The 26,110-nt window shown below is 42.0% G+C and overlaps 1 long non-coding RNA gene across 4 annotated transcripts in view; it reads right to left on the bottom strand.

The window, feature by feature from the left end:
- The window catches only part of LOC137856563 (uncharacterized), an 86,077-nt gene extending 63,101 nt beyond the window's left edge, over positions 1-22,976 (bottom strand). For 3 of the 4 annotated variants that reach the window (XR_011096588.1, XR_011096586.1, XR_011096589.1), the window contains exon 1: positions 22,841-22,970. This is a non-coding gene — a long non-coding RNA (uncharacterized lncRNA). Of the gene's footprint in view, positions 1-22,840 lie in introns of all 4 variants that reach the window. The other variant, XR_011096587.1, reaches the window with a different exon arrangement.
- Positions 22,977-26,110: the final 3,134 nt, after the last annotated feature.

The raw sequence follows: 26,110 nt of genomic DNA, 5'->3' as shown, positions 1-26,110 counted from the left end.
ACGTTGGGGGAACCTTTGAGCAAGCTGTCAGGAGGCAACAGCAAATGCCGCATGCGTTGCCTTCAGGCTGTGCCACACCACCCGTGCTAGGCAAGAGAAGGCCATCTGCCCCTTTCTGCACCAACCTGGGAGAAACATCCACAGGCAGGTTGGGGTTCTCCAAGAGGCCCCCTACTGGAGCTGGGGGCAGGACCGGCCAGGCTCTGCCTTCCACCTGGTGAACATCCCCACTGGAAGGTGTCCAAACTGCAGAAGAACCACTTAGCACGTGTCTTCAAAATAGCAGATAAATGGATTAATGGCCTGCCCCCTCCCCTGCCACTGCCTCATTGCTTTAATATCCTGTCCTTTATGAGTGACTGGCAGAGTCACTTTGTGTTATGTTATCTTCCCAGGAAAGCATTTCTTGTTTTAACATTATTTTTGCACTTTTTTTTTTTTTTTTAAACACTGCGTTGATGCTGTCTATGAAATGGAAGACTGCATCCATGCCCCACCAGAAGCTAAGACCAGGCACCACGCACTGCACAAGGGCCATTTCCCCTCACACTCACATCCTCCCTCACTGCCCTAGGACTTCTGCTTGTCCAGGCTCTGCAGACGAGGTGATTCACCATGTGAAGCATGTTGTGCAGAAGCACCCAAAGATTCAAGCACTTACCTGGACACGAGGAAGTCTTTCACCCAAGCAAGTGGCTTTGAAATACATTAGCCCAGGACTTCACATGCTTTGCTGATTTATTTTTTTGTAAAGCAAGGAAATTAAACAAATTTGTAATCATATTTGGCAGGTTCATCAACACCACGTAACACACAAAATAGGAAAGGCGGGTAGGCTGAATTTATTTTTCTACAAATCTTGGCTGAGGTCCAGAAAGCTGACTTAAAAGTATTTAATAGCTATTGTGCATCTTCCTCCAAATTTTCAACAGAGTGGAGGACTCCATCTCCCTTTACAAAAACCACAGACTTCTGAGTGATTTGCCCCAACAAAATTATGGGGCAAAATCTGTACAGGCACTCACCAGTGCCAACGACTGGGCTGAAGTTGCTGACCCAGGTCTTAGCTTCAAGGCTCAGTTAGACATCAGTTAACTTTGCACAACTTCCATGTTAGCAGCAATGAACTCTGCCAGGAGAAACAGAAGCAACACCTGTGCTGGGGGCAGACAATTGATGCACCTCGTTTGACCAAGTATCCCGCTATTTATTTAACAGCTTACACTGGGATAAATACACAGCAAGTCTCAGTGAGGGGAAAAGCTTATTGTGCTTTTAAACTTGCATTTTTCTCAGTATCAAGCAGCTACAGTGAGACACAAATGACAGAAGCATCTCTGATGTTTTGATGCTACCGGATTATTTGCTCCTGTCCCTTTGCTATTTTAAACATTAATAAAAATGAGTTGATGGCAATATTCACAGCATGCAGACAGCCAGGCTGTGTGATAGAAGAAGCACAGATATATCCCCCATTACGGGATAATGAATGATGGAGGGGCATGGACAGTTAGGCACACAGTAGACAGTGACAGAAAGCATACTTGATTATTTTAATTTCCTAAACAATGTGAGATCTGAAAGGTTATTTAAACTTCATACTCTCTAGCATTTGTCTGAAGCTATTATCTTACCCAAAGCTCTCACCTCTGTGCAATCCAAAGAGACTTCAATATCAAAACAGTGAGATCTAATCAGAGTTTATTGCTTCTGATATAAGTACTGCCACATTTTTTATCTTTTTTATTAAATTTACCAACTTGAACAACCGTATTTGGGATCAAAAGGTGATTTCTGCAACCAGCCTCAGAGAGGTAGGCTATATTTCTCATACAATAAAAAACCTTTTCTTCTAATTTGTTGGAAAAATAGGTGACTGTTCATTACCAAAGCAGGGCAAGACAACTTTTCTTCAGATTATATTCAGAGTTGATAATCTCTTTAGATAGCAGGGGGTGAGTTCCTACACCTGGACCTCTACCAGAGCTTCCCTGCAATTGTACAGAGTAATCCCATCACTCACAGAGGACCCCATGAGAATTGCCTATGCAGGAGAAAAACGAGTTTTGGGGAATCTTCCTTGGAAGCACTAAATCATAGCAGCCCCATACTGCTTGATATGCTTCGGGGCACCCAAATGCTGCTGACACTTCACCACTGTGCCACTAGCACCTTGCATTTCTCTAAAACCTCTCATCTTCTGCTCCCTGGTCTGCCTCACCACTGCCCCGTATGAGCCTCTCAGGGGTCTTGCTGGAAGCACAGATTTTAGTCACTGCTTGGACGTACCTGTTATGGGCGATCCAGTCTTTTTACCTGACTGCAGACTGCTGGGGTTTGTACATTAGGTTTTAGCCAGGGTATTCTACACCTTGTAGTGAAACGTTTAGTTTTCTGTTTGCTTTTGTCTTTACATCCCCAGACTTTTTTTAAAAAATGACATTCCTAGAGGCTAAAAACTGATTAAAAACCATTCAAGAAATATTACATAAAAATGGAGGGAAAGCAGATGATAAAGGTGTTGAGCTCCTCGGGGTCAGAAAACAACAAAAGGAAAGGAAGGGGAAAGAAATATTAAAACCATATCAATGCAATTTATATCTGCACGTAGAAGACATACTTCTGTGAGATGGCTAGATTTGTAGAACGTCAACGTTTGTTTTTCACAAATGTTGACTTTTTTTACAGGCAAGTTTTGTGCTAGGGCTAAGAGAAATACAAATTAATTCTTTGCAACTGGAGGGTACAGGAGTATCCAGCTCTGATGTGACATTAAGGAGCCTCAAGCTCTTCTTAGTGTTTTTTTCTAAATGTTTCACCAAATCTTAGCATATTAAATCATGCACAGTTCTCACTAAGTCAAAAATAATACAGCTTAGGCAAAGAGCAGTAATTTTGCCTCATTTCTGAGGGCTTACTCTGACTTGTATCAGCAAATTGTCCCTTTTCAGGCTTTTCGCTTTAATGAGAAAAATCTGTATTGCTGCCCTACTCCTGCATTGTACAGTCAATGCTCATTTACAAACACTGAACAAATTATCCACATATCGATGCTAATAGCAACAACAGTCATAAGAATACACGTAACTCACACAGCCATCTATTGAACTTAGGGGATTGACCTGCCAGGATGACACCCATGCAAAATATTTTCATAAGTCCTGCATTCCTGAAAACTATTTATTCAAATAAAGGAGTTCGCAACAGCATCAAAACAAAACGGAAACTGAAATCAGATATTTTTTGTAGATAGCAAAGGTTTACAGAAAAACACAAACCCAAGGAGTCAGCAGCAATATATGAAGCTGCAATCATGAGGGAACATTGTTATGTTGCCACCTGGTGACAGCAATACAGCTTTTTTAAGCAGGCCGATGGCACCACCTTGGCTCCTGCAATATGCACACGGCTCACCTGGCAGGCCAAAGAGAAATCCAAGCTCTTCAGCATGGAGGAGAGGCACGCGTCGAGCTGGGGTGGTAACACGGTTCAGGTTTCTCCTATGTGGCTGTCATCCCCTAACGCAGCTTTAGACAAGTAGTCAAAGCCCATGTGCATTGTGGGATGATAAAACTCACCTTGGAGGGACTTAATGCTTAATTAAAAGGACGAACAGTGCAATAAATGCTGTAATGAGATAAAATCTCAGTAATTCCTAAATCTTATGGAACCAAAGTGTCAGCCTGAGTTTTAATTAATAGAGTTCTCTATGGGTTCCTCAGAAATAATAAGAAAACCTTAAAGCAGTAAATCATGCCCCAGATCCGTCACAAACTTATTTTAAATCCTGCAACCTTTTTCTTCAGGATTCCACAGCCTGCTCACCTCCAAAGGGTGTCCCTTTAAAGGCGTGATTTTACGTCACCACGACACTTTGCTTTTAGATTGTCTTCTTGTCTCACTGTTGGTTACCGGCACCCTTTGCAGGCATCCTCCCCAGCACTTCCCTTTCCCCCTCCAGTTCTTTCTGCGAGCTCCATCAGTGCTCGGTGCTTGAGCTCTACTCTACACATGACTGAGTTGGAGACATTTTTCCTGTAGGTTTTCCCCATTCATCTTCATCAACCAAGACCCCATTCCCACTGAACGAGTCTGGCAGCATGATGGGAGCCTCAGCACCAGACTAAGACATAAAACCTTCCCCTGGGAGTTCAGTGGAAACCCTTGGGGTGAGCACAGGAGGGCAGCCAAGGGCGCCAGCTGATGAGACCACCTAAACCCTGTGGGCACTCTCCATGCTGGCGGGGCTGGAGCCCTTAATACTCCCTGGAGCAGGCCAAGGGTGCCAGATCCTGATGCTCAGGGCAGCGTGTCACCTCTAATGTCCTAGCATAAGGCTCTGTCACCCTCTAGCGGGTGATGCACAGTGCTTTGCCATCCCACCTGCCCTGTGCAGAATGCCTGGAGAGCAGGCTTCAGTGTCAGGAGGTTACCAGGTTCTCTTCCCAGGGACAGCCCAGACTCTTGGCACTTGCACATCTTCTCCATTTTCCTCTCCTACTTGCTCGACATCCAATTGTTTATCGAGCAGCAATGACGAAACACTAAAAATGTCAACATATAGTGGTGGCAGGTACAAGAATATGCTCGCATTAAACTTTTATGTATGTATTTATGTATTACACATGTACAAGTCAGCAAATCTATATTAATTTGCAGAAGACATAAATTAATATTAATATACTCATTGCACATGTTAAGCAGATTATGACCCATTTTTTGCCTATTAGTACACAAAATGTGCAGCACTGCACATTATTTTATGCCCTGAAATACATTACAACAGGGCGAGGACTCTAAGGCAACTTGAAGGGGAATGCAAACAAGACTTTCACTCCTGACAAAAGCACCTGCAGCTTTTTCTTACTTATTTTCCAATTGTTAAAACGCTTTGCAATTCTGACCTACTGTTAGGTTAACACTGTAAATCTTAAAATAGACCAAGTCTGCTTTGTGTGCCAACCCCGTTTTGGAGTATCTCAGCATGACTAGGAAGCTTTTTGTCTTTCACATCTCTAGCTGGCAAGGCCCGATATTACAAGGACAGGTACTTTGGGTAGGAATACCTTGCTGAAACATCCCCAGCTATCACATGGGCAATCTTCTCTGACCGTCTTACTTTTGCTGCACGACCTGCAAGGGACAGACCTGGCACAAGTGTTACTGGGTTGCACAGGTCCTTGCAGTACCATTTCCTCAAGCCAGTATTAATGCACACTGCCAAGGGAATGTGCGATAAAAACACTCAGTGTTTTTGTCTTGGAAAAATAAATCTAAGAATAAAATAGGAGACAAGGGGTAGGACCTATTAGCGTAATTCCAAAATTAGCGTATGAAACAAAGCCAGCAGCCTTTCTTCTTAAAACCTTCTTCCAAGTCCCAAAATCACTGCAGCCGATTTTCCCATCCTGCTTTGTGTTATCAGGTACTTACATTAATGTGGCAAATGGAAGCACCACATAGGGATCACGTCTACAAGCTGCCAAAACAAAATAACCATCTCTATACTGATGATGAAGGCCCCGCAACCCAACTGCATGTGACGAGACCTTCGTTACCCACTCCTCTTTCAAGGGGGCAGGGGGCAGAGAATTACCCCATGAGAGCGGAGGAATTTGACATTTTTCCCTGCTGCCCTGCTCCAGCTGTCATGGCGAGGCAGATGCTCACACTGTTTGACTTTATTACAGCACAGCCAAATCAAATGCACGGCCACTGCTTCCTCAGATGTCTATATTTCATTTAAACTGGGATAAAGCAAAGAAACTGGAATATTGTCTCATCGTGCATTCTAAATCAGCCAGGGTAGAAAATAATGGGGAGTTAATCAGATCACTGAAACTCTAATTCACTTGGTATTGATCGAGCAGATTCCTAATGGGACAGCAGACCAATTTCAAATTACAGTAAGCTGACTTATCCTGGAATACCAATGACTGGCTCCCGTGAGGAGCCTGGGCCGACCACGGACTCTCCTCTTGTTATGGCACATGCTCGACCGAATGCATGAATGTATAATAGGATGCAGCATTTAGCTAATTAATAGGAGATTGATGAAAGGTGCAGTTTTGAAAGCAGAAATCTCACTTGAATAAACGTGGGATGAAAGCCCCAGCAGGAATTAGGGACACAGAGCCTTAGAAACAATTATAAGAAAGAGGAGGTGAGCTAATGGAAGGTAATGCAATTAAACCAGGCTTATCATTATATTAATCAGAGGCTTCATCACTGAGATCTAATATATGCAGCATTTAATTCTGCACTGCCGTTATTTATTATTTATTTACAAAATGCTTTACATTTTGACCATGATGTCACGGAGCATCTGTACCGAGCAGTATGCCTGGGAGCAGGGGGTGGCAGGGATGGGTGACATGCACACAGCCACACTCCCAGGTCAGCACTCCTTGCTCGAGGAGCTATCCTCCAGCAAACCCCACAGTCCTCAGGCAGCAGTGGTGTTCAGAGGCAGCTGTGGTGGTGTTATTTTTTTTTTTTCCTGAGCTACTGGATGGAAATGATTACTTTGGTTGGTATGCTCTTCAGAGCAGGGGAGGTCTTTGTCCCACTGGGGATGTTACTACAGGAGGCTGGCTGCTAGAAGACATTTCTTGCACTTGCTTTCTCTCAAAAAACAGTGTTTCCCTCTCAAACAGTGTTTGTATACTGAAGATCGTATACCATTCATCTACACCTCTGACTAGTGCTTGCTGCCCATTTTTCATATTCTGTGTCATACATCAGCACTTTCATTGCAAACATGCATGTAAAGACCTTGTTGCTCACTGCTGCCTGTGCAGAAGAACAGCAGTACCTGCTGAAGGAGCCCCTGCAGTTGTGGGCCCTGGCTTTTGCCCCAAGATGCAGGGTTTAGCATGGCTTGTCTTGCTCAAGGAACTCCTTGCAGGTAACAAATGTGTCTTGGCTCTGCATAGCATGCTCACTTATGTTCTCACAGAAGTCAATGCTGAGCAAGTGTGGCTGACCAGGCAGCTTTCTGAACAGAGGCCTCTTTCTGAAGCCACACCAACAGCCCCCGGGTGTCGTGGGAGTGGAAACTAATGGCTGGACTTGCACTGCTGAAAACATACAGCTTCCACTGTCAGGGATATGCAGATGTAGCCCTCCCTATGGAGGTGCATTACAGAAGCTGAGAACAAGCTCATGAAGTGTTACGTGGGCAGGGCCCGCCGTTCGGAGGCACTGCTATGTACCGAGAGCCACAGCACTGCAGGGACAATGCAGTCTCGATGATGAGAGCAAATATTTTTGCCGGCAGCTTGTGAATGTAAATTATTATGACAAAGGAATACAGTGTTCATTTCCAATTACTGCCTCATCTGCCTAGAACACTAATCCTGACTCCTGAAAATATCCATTATTCAGATTAATATTTTCAAGTACTTATAAACAACTGATGTTTAAGCTATGAGTACTTCACAAAACGTTCACTTACAAATGCGGCCATCAAGCTGTGTGATGGGTTCCCTGAGACACAGTGTGATTTCTACTTTCTGATTGAAGGCTTACAAGGATTTTCAGCCAAATGCTGTATCTGGGTAGTGATCTTTCAAGCACATTCACGCAAGAATTCATTAAACTGTGTGGAGATGCCCAGCAGTCATCCAAATCTGGCATGTCATAGCCTACCTCATGTCATGTACTGAACAAGGCCCGTATCACCCCTTGTGTGAACAGCACTGCTTCCTGGAGGGGGAACACGTCCCTCTGTCCCCAAGCGAGAGGATAGTAGATGGGAGCAATACAGAGCTGCAGCTGCACAAGGGCTCCAGCAGAGAGGATGGTCCAGCCAGATCATACCCCTTTTGGAAGTGGTTTTAATTCACTGGTCTCCTCTGGGCCCACAGAAGATACTGTAAATATGAAATAAATATATGCATACGCAGTACTGAAGACATATATCAGCACAACATGTGGTAGATCTTTGTAGTAAACTTATTGGTCACAATTCATTTTCTGTTTTAGTCCTACATTTTCACCTGCTGAGAGTTGCCCGTTGAGCCCTGTCACACTGAACTATTTTATGGTTTGCCCTCAGACTGGTGCATCAAAGTAAATCATTCAAGGCTTCTCTAACAGTCATGCCTTTAGCTGAAGCAAAGGAAAAAAAAAAAGAAAAAAAAAGCTCCCCATTTTTGGAGGCACTTTTGCACCCTCATTTGGCATGTTGGGTGAAAGCACTATACCAGGACAGAAGCATTTATTTCAAAAAACGAACAAACAAAAAAACAGGAACATCACTGCTGAGCTAACATTCAGCCTAACACGGAGGGTTCCTCAGGGCTTTCCCCAGGCTGGTTTGACTCTGGCCAGCAAGCTTTCATTTAGATTTCAGGGCTGAAAGTAGCCTGCTTTTTAGCAGGTATTACAGTTGTTAGATTTAGATTATTCTCATTAGTTGAAGAAGGCATTTAGTCATTCCCACAGTATTATTCAAGCTTATTTAGTATTTCCTCCCCTCCTTCCACCCTCTTATCATTTAATGAACATTGCAAGGAGTTTATGAATATACATGAACACATATGCATTTGGTGACAGTTTTTCAATAGAACATTAGAGAACACTGCAGGACAATAGCTAAAGCATTCCTCCTTGGGGTCAAAGCAGCAGAGTGAATGGAGCTAAGCCAATGGTGCCCGTTTCTGAGCTAACTGACCATCAATGGAATAGACGTTTCCAACCAGCTCTGCTCTGCAGCCACCAACACTCTCACTACTGCTGCAAAGCTGCAAAATATCCATGGCTCACCAGAAAGAATTCAGAAATGGAAGAGCAAGAAGCTCAGAACAGCAAGTAGGATTTTTCTTAGGCTACCTTGGCAAGGTTTGCAGTAAAGCAACAGCTCCTGCCAAAACAAACACCCTCCCCCCTGCAGAGCAGGAAAAGAAGAAAATCTTTACTGAGGACAGACTTTTCCTACAGCAAGACTGACCTTTTAGTCTGTAACTGATGGGCTAAGAGAAAGGTTGGAGAGAATGCCACTGCATTTACAGGGTTTCACGGCATCCTCATAAACTTAACTGAGGGTATTGATCGCTCTGCTCCAGGAAGCCCTGGTGGAGATGCATTGCTAGGCTTCAGCTGATGCTGACTGTTTTTCATAAAGCTATATATCAGCTAGAAATTATTATTGATAGATGTTTTAGAAAGGCAGCCATGTTTTCTGAATTGCACAACCAGATACACATACTCTGAGCTATTGATGATCAGCATCACACAAGATAAACTTAACTGTTGCTGATGGACATCTGCTCATACTCATGACTAAAAACCAGCATGGAATAAAGGGAATAAACCTTTTGGCTTAGGAAGCAGCATTTTTTTTTTTTTTTTTCCCCATATCACAAATGATAGGGGGAGCATTTAATACTTCATGTTGCCATCCAATTACGGGGTTCAGGAGCAGCCCATCAGGTGGAAGAGCAGGTGCTTCTCTGGGCAAAGCCCAGTGGTCTTTCATACAGACAATGTATGAAATTTCAATTTCAAACAGTTTCAAATACAGTCCACGGGGTCACACATCATCCACAGACCATCTTCACTGTTATTGTGATTTGAACCAACAATATTAAAATTCCTTATTCTACATGTGAGACAAGAGGTTTAGGGAAGGGGCTCAGTTTTTGGAGAACCAATCTTGCACTCTAGGACAGCAGCAGTGAGAGGAGACCCAAGGTCATGCTCTTGGGTGCTTTGGGAGGCCCTCTGACTTGCAATTATCTCATATTGTTTCCTCTGGAACAAGAAATGCACCAGAGCCCACTTCATCTATGCCTGAGCAGTCACCAGCTAATTAGTTGATCCTATCTTAAATGCCATCCCGTTTACATGTTACATCTTACCAGAAACTATTTGAAGCTATTCCAGGAGGTATTCCAGAAGCTATTCCAGGAGTTGGACTCAATGATCCTTACGGATCCCTTTTCCAACTCGGGATATTCTATGATTTGGGTAGGCTGATGACCTTGCTTTCAAACTTCTCTAAGGTCTAATGCAAGAGGTATTTTTACTGCAGCATGGGACCTCAATACCCAGACTTAGGTCTTTTTGTTCTGTTTGTTTGTTTTTAAATCCCAGTATTTTTGTGTATTTGCTTTTAGACATGTAGCTCTTTGTGTCTTCTGCTGACATTGTAGCTCCCACACTCAAGTGGTTAGTTAAAATGCTCAGCTGAAACTGGGGCATGTGCAAAGTGAACTACAGACCTCCTAAGAGGTGGAAAAAACAGAAGAGAAATAAAAGCCACATTCATCTTCAAACAGTTTCACCTGAATTTCCTCAGCATTTCCGTTGTCCCCTCCCATTTTAAGACATTTTAAGACATCGCTCATCTTGATACAACTAGTACTTACGCTTGCAACTAAATAGTACAGCGGGATTGTTTTTCCGGCTTTGCTACACACATGAATTTACCTATGCTTCTTGGATCCTTGTATGCATCAAAGGACAGATGAAACACAGCTCTATCCCCTCCTAAGCTGAGTGTTTTCTATTTCCAAAACTGAGTTCTGTGCATGCCAGATCTTCACGTCAGAGCAAAGATGCACTGCAACATCAATTGCCACTGCCTCCCACTACCTGCATCCATGCACACTTACATCCAAGTATTGATTTCCAGAATTTCTCCAAGGAATGCCAAAAATAATAAACAAAAAATAAATCAAAAGCAAAAGCCTCTTTCCATTATGTATTAAATATCCTTCCATGAAGTTAGAACAAATAGGAGATGTATATAGAGTACAATGGAGACATAAATCTAGTGTCATAGTAATCGATTTCTGCCTTGTTCTTTTATTTCCAGTAAATAATGATCTTCAGGTCTTTCATGGTGGCACTACAGTAAAGTCTGCTAAGGGAACACAGGCAGCATTTCATCTTTGCTACAGCCAACAATAATGCCACTCTAAAATCATTACAGTCACTTATTTCCTGTAGCACTCTGGTAACAACATTTAGCAGGATCAAAGGAAATTTACAGAGGGTATCCCCCCTTCACTAACCTTCATACAATCATGTATATGATCAATAACGCATTTTGTATTGTTCAGCAGCATGCGGAAAGTACAGTTTTCTGCAGAAAATCGTGCAGCTGTACATTTCTTCTGGGTCTTCAGCTTTCTAAAGAATCCCCCTGGAAACTATAAGCTCTATTCAGACCTGGTTAACGCAATTATATTCTGAGATACTTTTTGTATGTTAATTAAAGAAACTTCCGTAAACAACCATATTTCCACAAGAACATTCACACATTTATTGCTAGTGCTGTGCAGAGCCTTGGCATTGTTTTCTCTATTCAGACCCTGAAGTAGGTTTTTCACTTTGTGCATCATCAAATGAGGCTATCGAGCTATAAATTGCCAATAAATTAATTAAATAGCAACCACAGGTTCATATAATTATCCTTCAAAACAACAAAAAGCATGAATCTCAATGTACCAAATAAGTAAAATACTTGCAAGTCATCAGATTAATCGGATGATTAATACAGACATTATTTCTCTACTGTGTAACAATGGGTAGCAAAATATCATCCTCATACACCAAGTTGACACAACTAAATAAAAGAAAAGCCTTACACTATTCATGCCCGATGCAATCAAATGCACTCCAGGATAGCTGCTCATCACTGCAGTCACCATAAAGAGCAAGTAGAATTCATCTCATTTAGGTTGGCATGGCAAAACCAGAAACATTTTTAATGTTTCTGGCCTGCTTCCATGTTTAGCGCGGACAACTGGGCAAGAGAAGCTTGTATGTGGAATAACAACCTTCATTAGACTGATGTATTTTGAAGAAGGTGTATGACTTTATGATACTCTTCCCGACTTCACATTCTGATCTGAGGAAAAAGCACATTTTCTCCGATCACTGTGATTTTTTCCACTTATAATCGTTCATTGATTAAAGATAATATTTCCAGTTAGAAGACTCCTTCTGTTGTACCCAGAAAAGTATTTGGGGGATTACAACGTGAGCATCCAACTCTGGACAGTGAATCTTTATGTGGACTTATCCCCTAAGCAGGGAAAACGCGAGGCATGTAGCACCTAGTCCACCCAGTCTTCTCCTGCTGTGGTTTTGCTCTTGTCCTTTTGAGCATGCTAGAGTAGTGAAACAATGGAAGCAGTTTAATTTACAAACTACCCAGCCCACACACTAAGGAGTGAACAGCTTTGCATACATAGGAGACAAGTTACACTGAAATGCAGTAGTCTGTTTAGGGGCTATTGATCTTAGAGACAAGATCCATCCTTTAATGCAACAAAGGATTCACAGACTATGCACAGAGCCACACTGAAATGAAGGCACCAAGCAGCTTATAGCCAAGTTGTCTGCCTAATGTTTTAGCCATGCTCTCACTTGTTTTATTTGATCACTGCAACCATTTAGATTCCAGTACAGTTTCTCAAAGCAGACCCATTTCACTCTCTTACAGTGTCCTTTTCTTGAAGGTCTTTGTCCAGGGAACAGCTGTGGCAGATCAGATGAATGGGAAGGTGAGGGCTGGGTTTGCTCCCCCACCAGTAAGCACAAGTAAGGAACAACCACCAGTGGTGATGCACACCTTGGGAGCTCTTAGTGAAGAGACAGCAGCTCTCTGACCAGGTTAGCATTGCAGAGACAGGAACCACTAAACATCTAAGGGTGCCATGTTAGCTCCTCATTAGTTTGACAATAATTATCACAAACAGAATTTGTTTACAGATGTTGGAGGTTTCTTCTGAAACAAAGGAGAACTCAAGATGCTGAGCAGTCCCAAACTAAAAGGATTTAAACATTTAATCTTAAAGAGATGCTCCTGAGTTTCAGGCTAAAACAGTTTATAAAGGTCATTAAAAATTAACTTATCTTGCTGACTGAAGCTTTTTTAATGCACTCCAAGTTACAAAGGAATCACAGCTGTAGCCTTTAGGCCAATGGTGTACTATATTTTTCTCCCATTAGCAAGGACAGCAAATATCCTCCACATTTGGATTTTACCACTGCAGTCATCCCCAATTCATTAGTCTTTGTGTCTGATTAAAAAAAAAAAAAAAAAAAAAAAAAGACATGGAGCTAGTTGGGGAGATGTATTTTGTACTTGTTTCACTGAATACCCTTGCAGTCATTTGCCACAATAATTTAATAAGAAAACTGCTGAGGGGAAAAAAAGATTCCTTAGCCCAAGCCAAGGTCTTTCTCAGCTCTAAAAACCAGTCTTTGGTTTGGCATGATAAAGGCCACCTCAAAAAATAAAATGCTAGAAAGATGATGTTCTGTCTGCAGCAAGAAGTTTGGTTACGGGGACACAGATCAACCAGCTGCACCAGCACATGCCTCTACATGCATCGCTGAGATGCTGCATGCTGAAGCTTGGGGGCCTAGGGGCTCACGTTGGGATGTTTTTTGTTTTCAAGGTTTCCAGCTTAGAGCCAACTGATTAGAGATGACATCCCTAAACTATATCGTCTTTCATACAGAAAATTCAAAAGCAATTCAGGCCTTCCAAGGATGTTATTAAGGTTGTTCTTTGAAGTAAATTGAATTCTCCCCATTTGTATTAAGAGCGAGAGCCTTTGCTGCTTTATGATATTACATTAGCAGGTAGTGGATAAAACTGGAGGTTTTTTTCTGTTACCTTTTTAAGCTGCAATTTTCCCATACCTTGATTAAAATACATTCCCACCATTGTCATTATTTATTACATATTCAATCAAGACAAGGGTCACCACTCACATCCTCCCTTAACCACAATAATGACAAACAGAAATCTGACACAGTGCTGAACTCCAAGTGCATTACAAGATCCTAGATCAAGCTTCCTTTTCCTCTGAACCATAACTTTTACTCTTGTGGGGGAAGGGTTATTGTGTGGGCCCTTACCAAATGGCACTCTTGTCAAAGCCCAGATGCCAAACTCTTACCTTTTATAACTATAAAAACAAAGAAAGAAAAAAAGAAAAAAAAAAAAAAGGAGAAAAAAGAGGCAAGCTAACAAAGGAACCTGGAAGTGCATAGACATGGCCTGCCTCTCCAACACCTTCAAAGTGTTTGACAGGTTGAATTTCAAAACTGACCATTCCACAGGCTTTACACACAGCCATTTCAGATACCTCACCACACAAGTGATGGGCTGTGCAACGCCCCTTGGATACAAGACTGGAGAACGGGTAGGTGCTGCAATGATGTCTGAAAGCACATTGAAGAGTAAGGGATGTTCAGATAGCCCAGTTATGAACTAGATGGTATGTTCAAACTATCCTAAAACAACATAAGTATTATTTACTCCTAAAAGGCTCTGTTAACAATAAAACTTCAGATGTTTGTGAATAACACTTTCTGTAAAGTACAGAACCACGCTTTAAGGTAGGTCTTTCAAGATGACAGCATTATCTTAAAGGGCAGCCAAATGACAATCACGAGGTTTTTAATTAAATTGGGACATACCCAATTAGACCAGATGTTCATCCAAACCTGTGCCTGACAATGGCCGGCAGAGATATTTATGGGAAAAGGGATAAATCAGGAGGAACACGTGCTGTATCAGGACAATGGACTGAGTGCAAATGCACCATTTCCAAATTGTGCATCACCCCCAGTGCAAGAGCAATGAAGTTTTACTGGCAGAAAAAGCCCCACTTAACTCACTCTGCTAATCCACGTTCTCTGCAAGAGTCCTCAAAGAATTTGGCAACATGCTCCAAATCTACCTTACTGGGACTTATGGACAGGTAGAAAGTAAAAAATGTTTGAATACTGATTTTCATACAAATTGGCAGCCTGTTTTTCCACAAATGGTATTATCCATAGTTCAAACTGTAAAAATTAAGACCTCTAATTGATTTCAAGATCTACTCTTTGGTGCATTATGAAGTTGGAAAAGCCTGATACAAAACATTGTTCTCATTTTATAATGCTGGGTATGTGACATACTCTGGGGGCTGGATTTTATTTCTTCTTATTCAATTAAGGCTAGTAAAAGTATTTTATAATTATGTATTTTGTTTACCCGTGACTCAGCCCTTATTTCAAAAGAAATAAACCACAAAGTCAGTACCAGTGGGATGGTGAGGGTGACAATCCCCCAGTACAACTAAATACACTTTTTTACTGGTGGCTTTAAGTCCCTTCCTCCAGCAGACCTCTTCATCTGTACAATGGACCTCATCAGTCATAATCAGCAACACATTCCAGGCCCCTTAGTGAAATCCAGTGCTATGCTTCCCATCAACACAGGTGTTGTTACACATGTTCTGCTTCACAAGTTCTTTCAAGCAGGCGTAGGCCCTCATACAGTGTGCTTTATCCAATGCTCAGTTTTCAGACCAAAAGGTAAGATCTACCTGCAAAAAAAAACTGGCTCTTTGTTCTCATGAAGCATCCTTTGAAGAACACACTGATAGCAGCAGATTAAAACCTTCAACAATGTAGGCAAAGGTTTAGCATCACACTGACAGAAGGAAGAGTGATTCTGGGTATATGGGATGTATCATATGGAATACTTAAGGCCGGGAAGAGTTTGAGTACCCAAGGTTTCTAGAGCCCATAGTGGGCACAGAGCACAGCATACAGACCTCAGTGTGGCTGGTCTGGGACAGGTATGTAATTTCTCTTCCCTGTTACCATTAGCCATTAACAAATGTACCCACAGCTAAGGTGTACAGAGACCCAAGATTTGAAATCAAGTACCAAACACAAAAGGTCAGTAGTGCAAGCAATGCTAAGAGTAGAAAGTGTTTTTCAGCAGTCAGAAGGACACTTAATTCATAGGATGCACAGAAAGACCATTTCTGATCCAACATATAGCTGACAGATCCTTGTTTTTATTTTTCCTATCCCATCTGTCCCAGAAATTTGTCCATGTCCAGTTAATAGCCCATAATCCAGTCCTCTCCTGCAGGTTGTATTTCCCTCCCTGTCTTGCAACCCTACCTTGCCAAAGACTAAGGCCAAGGCAGCATCAGATACCTCAGTCTTCTCCCTAGTTGTCTTAATTTGTTGCCCACCTGACTCAGCTGGGACCCCATGTTTTAGTTTTATCCCTTCACATCCCACACCAGTTTAAAATCTAATAGAGCCTTTGCATTACTAACTTTGCCCTGATAATTTTATTCTAGTTATCCTTTAGTAATTTTATGGGTGATGTCTTTGAACATTTCAGTAGCTCATCCTTATTTGTATCTCCCAAAGGCCTTTTTCTCTTCCCTCCTTTTCGTTTAAACAGGATTGCCCTGTTTAACCCTGCTGGCTGGCTGCCTTTCTTGCCTGCAGATTTTTGTGCACATGTGGATGAAAGGTTACTGTGCTTAGGGAAGACTGTCCCTGAAGATGGTTTCTCCTGGACACATTTACCCTACAGAGCAGCCTCCCATGGGATGCTGCTACACAGATCCCTGGACAGACAAAGTTTCCTGCCCCACAGTTGTGGCTTACCCTGCTCTTAGCCTGTCTTGCCCTACTGCGGGTCTTAACTCCACCACTTCTTGTCCCTGTGGCCAGCACTGGCGTTGACTGCCACGTCCTTGGCCAGTTCCGTGTTCTGAAGGAGATGGCCTCCTTCAGAAAAGAGAAGTTGGAAAAAGTGGAGTTTTGATTTCCTGCTAATTACTGATTGATCAAAGAAAACTGTGTTCTGCTTCTTGGAAAACAAATGGCAAAATTAAACCATAGAATAAGCTGCTGAGCTTATTCTTTTAGCCTTCTGCTAAAAATAAAAAAATATATATATTAGGGATCCAGTATTATGTTATAAAATGAGGACAAGGTTTTGTCCAAGATAAGGTTATTGCATAAGTCTGAGTAAATAAAAGGAAGCCTCATTTCTGAAACTAAATGAAAGCAGGTTTACTAAACTATTACACATGCAGCCACTTACTGTAAAATCCCGTTTGGAGGAGAGGACATCATTCAACTGTAATCAAGACTGATAATATTAGATTGCTGATCTATTGATCAGTGAACTAATTGTAGATTTTCTTTTGATCTTAAGAGCTATTGCCGTCATGCTCTGTAATGTAACCTTGAGACCGGTAGATCTTGGAGGCAAATCCTCACCAATATACAGATAAAATGAATTCCTGTAGGGTATCACTTTGCAGCACCTATCGAGAAAGACAGATGAGCTCCTACACTTAATCGAGGTGGCAAAGAGGAGGATGCATGAGAACCTGATGTATTTACGTACACAGAGAAGCCCCATCCCAATACAGCAAACACACAAGCACTATAGAAAAACCTTACTGGGTAGACAGAAACTCAGCATCTCAAACATTAGCCTCAAAGGTGATCTGCATTTCAGCTGAGTTCGTGAGGAGCAGTATTTACAGCTCCCTGGAGCTGCAATAATCGCCACTATGAAGAAAACACGAACATGCATCTGTAATAAGTAAATGGCAGAGCAGCACTGAATGGCCTGGCTACACAAGGAAGTCCAGCAGATGGATCTGCACCATGTTGAACGCAAATACATTTGTATGTTGAAGCTGAATACATTTGTTGCCTCCAAGTCACTTAACTTTGCTGACCCAGTCCATGCCCCCGAACACTCACATGGAAGGCAGCCTCTTTCCAAACAGGGTAAAAAGCCACCTAATCTTTTTCTTTCCGTTTGCATTTTTATTCCATGATCATCTTTGCTTTGCCCTGGTTTATTAGCTCTATATCCTGCTACCCTCACTGCTCATCTAGGAGAAAAGTAAAAACAAAAAGCCTCCAACAATTCCATCTCAGCTCCTCGCAGACAACAGTGTATAAATAGCACTGGTGCATACTGGTTTGCCAAAATACAAGAAGGTCAGGAAAAAACATTTTCTTTTGAAATGAAAAAAAGGAGGTAAAAGCTAAGAATTGTAATAACAGCCTTGACATGAGACCAACATAATACCAGCCTGAATTACACTTGGTACCAGACTCTCATTGGAAACCCTGGATTACTTTGTTCCTGTCCCTGACATAATATTCAAGACTGGGTTTATATTTGCACAGAATGGGGCTGTTCAGTAGAGTCCATGCAAATCAAACACTTGATTTATGCATCATTCCACTGGAGGGTGTAACATTAAATTTAATTTTGTAAGAAAAGCCTGAGGTGCCTCTATGCCTGGGGTTGACATTGTGAACTAGGGAGAAAGGTGCACAAGAATTCATTACTGTTTCCAATATGCGAAATGCAGCATTTGAATGAAACATTTGTCTCTTGTCAAAAAGGAGTAATGTCTGCTCTTTGTAAAAAATATTTCTCCCCCCACTTTGATTTTATCGCCAATTCAGCATATTGGGAGCTGAGGTTATAAGCATAGTTCAAACTTGTGATGATGGTGGGATGAATTACACAATGAAATGGAGGAGCATTGGTTGAGCTGTAATGTGGCTTCAGAGCATAGATATCGATGGATAAACATTAATGCCTCCTGGTAGCAGCACTTCATCAGAAAGATTAACAAAACTGCTCTTTTTTTCTGACCTTACCCACCAGATCTGTGGAGAAGCCTCCTGTCTGCTTGATAGACTCTTTACAGTTGCCTACACCTAATTTTACACATTAATTCAAAAAACAAGCTTGGAAATACCAGGAAAAAGTTTCCCAGGGAGCTTCACTCCGATGCCTTATCAAGTTAAATTGCCTGAACACTGCTGAAGGATTTTGACCGTCTTTCATCCTAGGTAGCATCTGAGAAGCTCCAGTTACAAGACTTTACATCTCTTTTAGTTTACCTTTTAAGAGGCTCTCCAAAAAACTTTCCACACTTCAGATTTGGATAAATACAGTATAGAGACAAAGATCTAAAAGCAGGGCAGGAACTAAGCGTGGTCAGGATGCCAGCTAATTGTATACTGTAGCCTGGTGGTGCTGATACCCATCAATAAGAGAAATAGTAATCCTTCCTCTCAGCCCCTTCTGTTTCCTCCCCATGCTTCCATTGAGCAAGCTTGCACAACCTAGAGAGAGGGCAGGAGTTCTGCTGTTACTTGAGCATACCAGAGAAACTGAATTCAAGTATCCACTGGGCATTAACACTACGGTAATAGAAGTAATAGGCCACTCTTTTTTCCTTTCTAGAACACCATGTCAGCTAAACGATTTCTCATCAGACTTCTGGTACAGTCCACATCAAATGGTACTAGACCAAGCAACAGAGCCGTCTATGGCATTGTGCTCCAGACCAGAACCAGAAGCTAAAGTAAAGTTAGATAAGGCTCTTTGCCAGTACTGAAGAATGCTGGAATGTAGTTCTACTCGATTAAAGATGTACAGAGAAATGCAATTATTTCATTTGCACAACCTGCTAAACTTGACACTCAGAGCAAGCATCTCTTGTTCCCTATTCCTCACCATACACTACTAGCTATTCTATAGCTGAAGGTCTACACAAGGAAGAGCTAGGCATGATCTGATGAGCTGGATGCTGCTCCTTCACTAGGACATATTCAAGGAATGTAGCTCTCACCCAACTTTCCTGCAGCAAGCTGTAAGCATCTGCATAGAATTAGAAATAAAAATCCAAATATAAGTCCTCACCAAGTAAAGCACCATATTTGCAAAGCGTTTTGATGTGCATCTGGTTTGGGCAGAATTTTGTTTTCTCCTTCAAAATGATTGGAGCAAAGGCTTTGGAACGGTTTGCTTTCCCGGCCAAAACAATGCTTTGCTCCACAATCATCAGTGTTTAAAGATAACCAGAACAAAATATTTTAGGGTCAACAGTGAGGTTTAGCATTTCCCACAGTTCACTGTAGGAAACACTGTATTCTGTTTCTGTAAGGGCATTTGTTTGCTGGGCCAACCCTGGAGAAGTGCCTTGCTTTCACTGTCCAGGTGAGGAAGCCACCAAGTCCCTCCACTTCCCCACAGCCCTACTGCCATGACATGCCTGCCCACACTGTCCTGCAAAATCACGCTTTCAAGGTCACACCGGAGCACTCCTGTCCCATGAGGCCATGCTTCTGCGTAAGTTGTACAGCTTGCCAAGCCTTGATAGACTCTTGATCTGAAATCTTGAAGCTATTTTCTTTGTTCAGCTAATGAACAGTATGGTGATGAATACACATAAGGCAAAATTGATCCACTTAATTCATCATTTGTAGATATGTATGGATTTAAGCCCTTTTAAATGGATTCTGGGATTAAACACCTATAGCTACATTTGCTAGCCATTCAAAAATACCTAAGGGCATTTTGGCAAGTTTTGTCCCTTAATTTCTGAGATTCAAGGACTGGCCCCAGGTTTAGCATCTGCAGCTTTTTAAAGCAAGTTGTTTTGCTGGCTGGTTCAGTAGTGCCTGTGCAAGGCTTCACTCCAGCTGCGTCACTGTTTCCTGGGTAGCTGCAGCAGGTCCATCCCTGGAGGCTGCACCCAGCTTAGCACTGCTCTGCAAAAAACTTTGTGGGAGGAGATTAAAAAAAAAAAAAAAAAAAAAAAATCAGCACTGCAACCCCAAACTTTAGAAGGCATGCAAGATGGTGTTAGCTAAGAACATAAGCCAAAAATTTGAGATTTAAGAAGTAGGTCAACAGTCATTGGGGGTGCAAATTTCATCACTAGCATTGGATCCCATTAGCTCCAGTTACCTTTCAGTCCCCAATATCATGCCTTCAAGTGCCTTTCAGGTACCACTGAAACCTTGCTCAAAAACAGCAATGCGAGTCAATCTTACACAAAAGTTGATATATATCTAGGAAAAGTAATTCAAGAACAAAGACCATGCCTGTTACCTTGGATAACTTTCTTTTTTATGTTTAGATGATATTGGTTGCCACCAACTCACTAGTCCCCTGGTGATCTGTTTTATTTGTTTTTTCACACTTGGAGTATTTCCCTCTGTCCCTACCCTTTTCGATTTGCAGAAGCCTGCATAAAGAATTGAAACTTACCAACAGACTTAGGTTCTGAGTTGCTCTTTGCTTCTATAAGTAGCTCTGCAGAGCACAGCTTGGAATCAACTACCTCAGTCTCAGCCAGGCTTCGGTGTGAGATCCATTCTGTCAGGTGCCTCCTTTCACAGCTGTAAATGATTTTTGTATCGCCATACAGCACCAGGTCAGGCAAACTTCCTGATGACATTAAAATCAGTCATGATTTTCAACATTTGCTACTCACAAGCTGACACTAATATGTTAGGAATTGCTGTACTCGTCTTTATTACTTCAGTCACTTCAGTAAACTTTTCCCCTGCTAACTATTACCATTACAAAAAATGTTTAATAACAGGTAAAATAATAGCAGGTAAATAGCAGCCCTTGCAGTTAGCTTCTCAGACACAGGATATTCAAGCATCTAGAGGAGATGCACATGGGAAGCTCAAGCACAGCCCACGTCAGATAAATTCAGATAAATTATTTTTATATGTTCCACTAAAGCAGAAGACTTGACCATCTGAAGCATGCCTAATTGAGGAAAACAGCTTGATTTCTAGCAGCATGCATAAACAAAATAATCAGCTTGGATACATTGCTACTAGAGTTATTTCCTCTTGTTTGACTTAACTCAGATCCACACAGTGAATTTCTTCCCCTGTGGCCCCAATCCCAGACTCTGCAGCATTATTTGCCATTGCTCCATCCTCCCTGAAAACTTCTGGTTTGTGCTTCCTGCCCAGTCTTGAACAGTGTTAATTATCTCAGAGCCACGGATCCTGCTGGGCACTCACTCCTCAGCAGCCAGTAGCTCCTCAGAAACACCTTCCCAGGCTTCTCCTACCAGTGTTTCAAACCATACCAAGCACTGTGCTGGCTTTGCATCCATCGTCCTACTTTCTTCATTCTAAGTCACATGCAAACAGCAACCACCAATCTCACTGCAGTGTATTTTTCAACAGCATCATCAAATGGATCTACAGTCAGCTCCTGTGAAGTTCTTGAAAAGAGCACTAGCAAGGTGTTTTAAGGGCTCAACCCTTAAAAAAAGCACCCACTTTCATGCTGTTGTCCACTCTTACAGTGACAACCCTTACACCACTGGAAATGAAAGCCTCATCAACCATATGTGGTTACCATTAGAGGTTTACTGCAAACACGGAACCAATACTTGCCTTGATCAGATCTACTTTCTTATTTCCTGTTTTACTCTCCCTCCACCCACAGACTGGTACTACTCCTGAGGTAGTTTTAATTCCTCACAAAAACGAAGAAGATGTTTCCTATCCTAAAATCTGACAGCCACACATCTCTCCCCACACCCTTTTGCTTCCGTGCCAGGTTCCTACCATCCCAACTTCTGATTTGTATTAATTACCATCAGTATGCTCATCCCTTCCATTTAATTGCCATGTTTTCAAACTGCTTTCCAGTCCCTCTCTGAGCCAGAGAAGGAAACTAACCATGCAGTAAAGGGCCTGCAAGCAGAGTAATTGTGTAAGAGATTTTGCTCACACACCTGGTAAGTTTGCAGCTGGGTCACGGAGCTCAGACCCAGCAGTTCAGCTACCCCGTTAGAGAACCTTCATACACAGTCAAGCTACATCCCACCAAACCACCCCTAGGGAAGAGCCAGCAGCAGTGGGGAGTAATACACACAATATCCCAACAGAGAACAGCACAACGGAAGGCCCCTGATTTCCAGCTGAAATCAGTTCACAGTTTATAGCCATGAGTTTGTGCTGACAGCAGCCTCTCCTTCAGAGATTTATTCTCCTGACTGAATTATAAGGAAACAATGGTATCACCTCTGAATATTGCTAGGCTAAGCAAGTCACGCTCTTCCAGTCCTCCCTGGGAGAAGAGTCAGATCAGTCCTTTAATTATCCCAAGCTCTCTTTTTTTGCACTTACTCACTGCAAGTTCATCCTTTTTGCACTTCATGCTGAGGGCAGCCTTGCATTCTGTGCGAGCTCTCCCACGTACCTGTTGCAACGGCACAGGATGGGTATGTGCTGGCAAGATTGCTGATGGCAACTGAGTGAGAGTCACCGATGAGCAATCCCTGGTGGGGAAAAGCCAGACTGCCTTTCCTCCAGTAGCACCACAACCACTTGCTTGGCCACCACGCACCTCTGCCATCCTGTTCTCCTTTATTCTCTGATTACTTCCCCTGTGGGAAACCTGCTGTGCTTTGACAAATCAACGACCAGCTACTGAGGACAGGTGCTGGGTTAGTTTGTCGATTCGGTTTTTGAACAAGAATATCCCTTTTGATTCCATTCAGCATTTTTCTTCCTGTCTTCAACCAGTTCTAGGTGAACAGTTTAGCCTGATGTAATGGAAACCACCGAAATCAAAGCTATCTGCTCTGAAGCAGCAAATAAAGACATTAAAGCTATAGTTATCCAATCACACAGTACTTAGGGAAGGCACCAAAACAATCAAGTCCCCTCTACCTAATGCACTACTCTCAGTCAGGATACAGTCAGATGTGTCTTTGCGCCACCCTGAATGAATTCTGACAACTTTTCACCTATGTATATTTAGGAATAGTTTGAATATTGTACCACTGCATCGTTATCTCACTGTACAAGGTAACCAATAATGTTATTTCTACTGTAACCTCTCATATAGAATAGTGTTTAATAAGCGCTGCTGATTTTGTTCCTGAGTGCGGTTTTTGGGTATACTAACTACATATATATGGCCTACAGATGGAGGTACCTTTGTTATCTACCTCCTAATGGAAACCCACGCACTAGAAGCATGCTGGAATATTTCTGCATTGAACCACTTGCCGGTGAAAATATCCCCAGTTGTGACAAAGGAGGAAGTCAGAGGCACAACACAAGACATGGATCTTCCAATTCCTCACTGATCCTTTCACTTGTTTAACTTAGAAATGCATAAAGATAATCACAAAACTATTTAGGAACCATGCTATTCAATCTATACATGGATTTAAGGTTAAGAGCAATCAGCAGCAGGGTAAGACAGGATGAAGGAATAATACCATCACTTAATAAGAGAGCAAGAGAACAGATAGTTTGCAGGTAGTTTTTTAGTTTTTATCAAAAACAAATATATATATATATATTAGTTACCAGAAACTGAAGCTAGATAAACTCATGATACTGATTAAATGTACATTCTTAGTGAGGGGGCCAAACAACCACTAAAACCACTGCCTTTGGAGAAGTAGATGGTATTCATGTCACACTCTTAAATGAGAGTTAGATGGTCACAAGCAGACCAACAGCAGTGGTAGTCACGACCAACTGTACCATCTAAGGATTTAATCTGTTTTGTGCACCATGCAGAATTTGTAAAATAACTATTGCTTTGACATACTTTACTGTTTATTGCAAAGTGATTGCATAAACAAAGATCCTGTCTCATACCTAAAAATGTCTATGTAATCGAGGTCAAAATTAAGTATACCAAAGCACCCTCTGCCCTACTAGAAGTCTTTCAAGAGCCCATACTTCATGCAGGTTTAAGATAAATCCCTAAATTTCCATTACCAGAGTGTTCCCTGCCCCCCACAAGATTTCACTGCATTTACATGGGTCAGAAATGCTTCAGACCTCATTATATGAATATTGATTTCAATAAGGAAATCAATAGGCATGAAGTAGCAGCATTTTCAAAACGTTTTTAAAAGGACTATAATTGAAACTTGCTCTTGAATCTTACACAGGGAGTGCTGATACACAAATTGCTGCATACGAATACCATCATGCATTCTGACACTTTGTATGGCTTTTTTGGGAGGGCTGGACCTGACTGTGTTCACAGCTCAGACACAGATGAGGCGCCCAGCTCTAGCCTCTTGCATCTTGCAGTGTTTCAATGCAGTGTGTTTTTTTTGGTGGAAGAGGGAAATGTTTTCTTCATGGAATAGAGCTAGATGGAAGGGGAAAATTCCCAGAGTAAAAGGAGTTTGACAACTGGAGCCTTCTTGAGGGATTGTGAAGAGTTAATTTTCATTTGCATATGAAATGTTCATATGGCTATTTGAGTCCTTCCTCCTGAAGTGAGATGCTCTCTGTGTTAACTTAGGGTTGGTGCAAAGCTTGATATTGGTTTAGAACCACAGCTCGTGTAAATTGGATCCTTTTAAAATCAGTGAAGCTACACATTTAACTCCGCTGCATCTCCAAAGCTTAAATATGTTGTCATCAACATGTCCTGTGGGGAAAAAAATAAAGAGCAGCAGTTTCCTAAAAAGTTCTGCATTATGGTAACATATCCTTATTCTGAGCTAGAAGATATCCATCTGAGATGTAACAGCCACATTCTCATTAAATCTATGATTACGATATGACAAAAGCTAGATCCCCTTTCTATACCTTGACTACATTAGAGGCACTTGTACTACACATTTTATCACCACACACATGTCATTCAACCTGGGGTTAAGCAGAAGGGGGCAGTTAATCTCTCTGCAGAATTAGACTTTGTTAAAAATGCAATTCCCTTATATGCGGCAACTCTGAAACACTGCAATTCCTTAACAAATGAAGGATCTCTGTGCAAAAAAGGAAGTAGTGCACACACTCAGTAAAGCTCCTTTCCCAAGCAATACAATCCAGGCCTTATCTGTGAAAGCATCCAATGAAGAGATCATTGATGACAACAAAAGCTCTTTGCTACACAGAGCCTCCATGCTCGCTCTTCCTTCTGAGAAGGCTGTATGGGCAACAAGAGCACTACATATTTTGCTGGATCAAAGCTCCACTCTTAAAGTACTCAGCTCTTGGGATGCTCAAATAACCTGCAGATGTTCTTTTGAGCAGTAACAAATGGTGGCAAAGGCATTGCCATCAACTTCTTAAGGGGCAGCTCTTGGATTTTTTGTTTACTCCCTTTAGATGAACATGCAGGGCATTTCTCAAGGGCTGTTCAATGTAACAAGGATGTGACGTTTGGGGATTACCTGCGTTGGACCAGCACTGCTCCAGTGAGGATGAAACTAGCAGGCATATGTTACAGAATAACTGCTCCACCACTTATTTGTATTCACCGTCTGATGACCACTGACAGAATGAGTCCTTGGGAGTTATTCTTTTCCAATTTTCTTATTCAAGACCATTATTCAAACTGACCTAACACAAAGGACATTAAGGGGAAAGGCTGAAAACCGACCTGCTCCTCAGCACACTGAGCTAGATCACTACCTGGTTTCACACCTGGACCAAGGTGGGTTGAGCAAACTAACCTGGAATTGCACTTTATTATTATTATTATTTT

The sequence above is a fragment of the Anas acuta genome, chromosome 4, assembly GCF_963932015.1.
Source record: "Anas acuta chromosome 4, bAnaAcu1.1, whole genome shotgun sequence".
Lineage (NCBI taxonomy): Eukaryota > Metazoa > Chordata > Aves > Anseriformes > Anatidae > Anas > Anas acuta.
The sequence above is the reverse complement of the archived record's forward strand: the minus strand, read 5'-3'. Positions and strand labels throughout refer to the sequence as shown.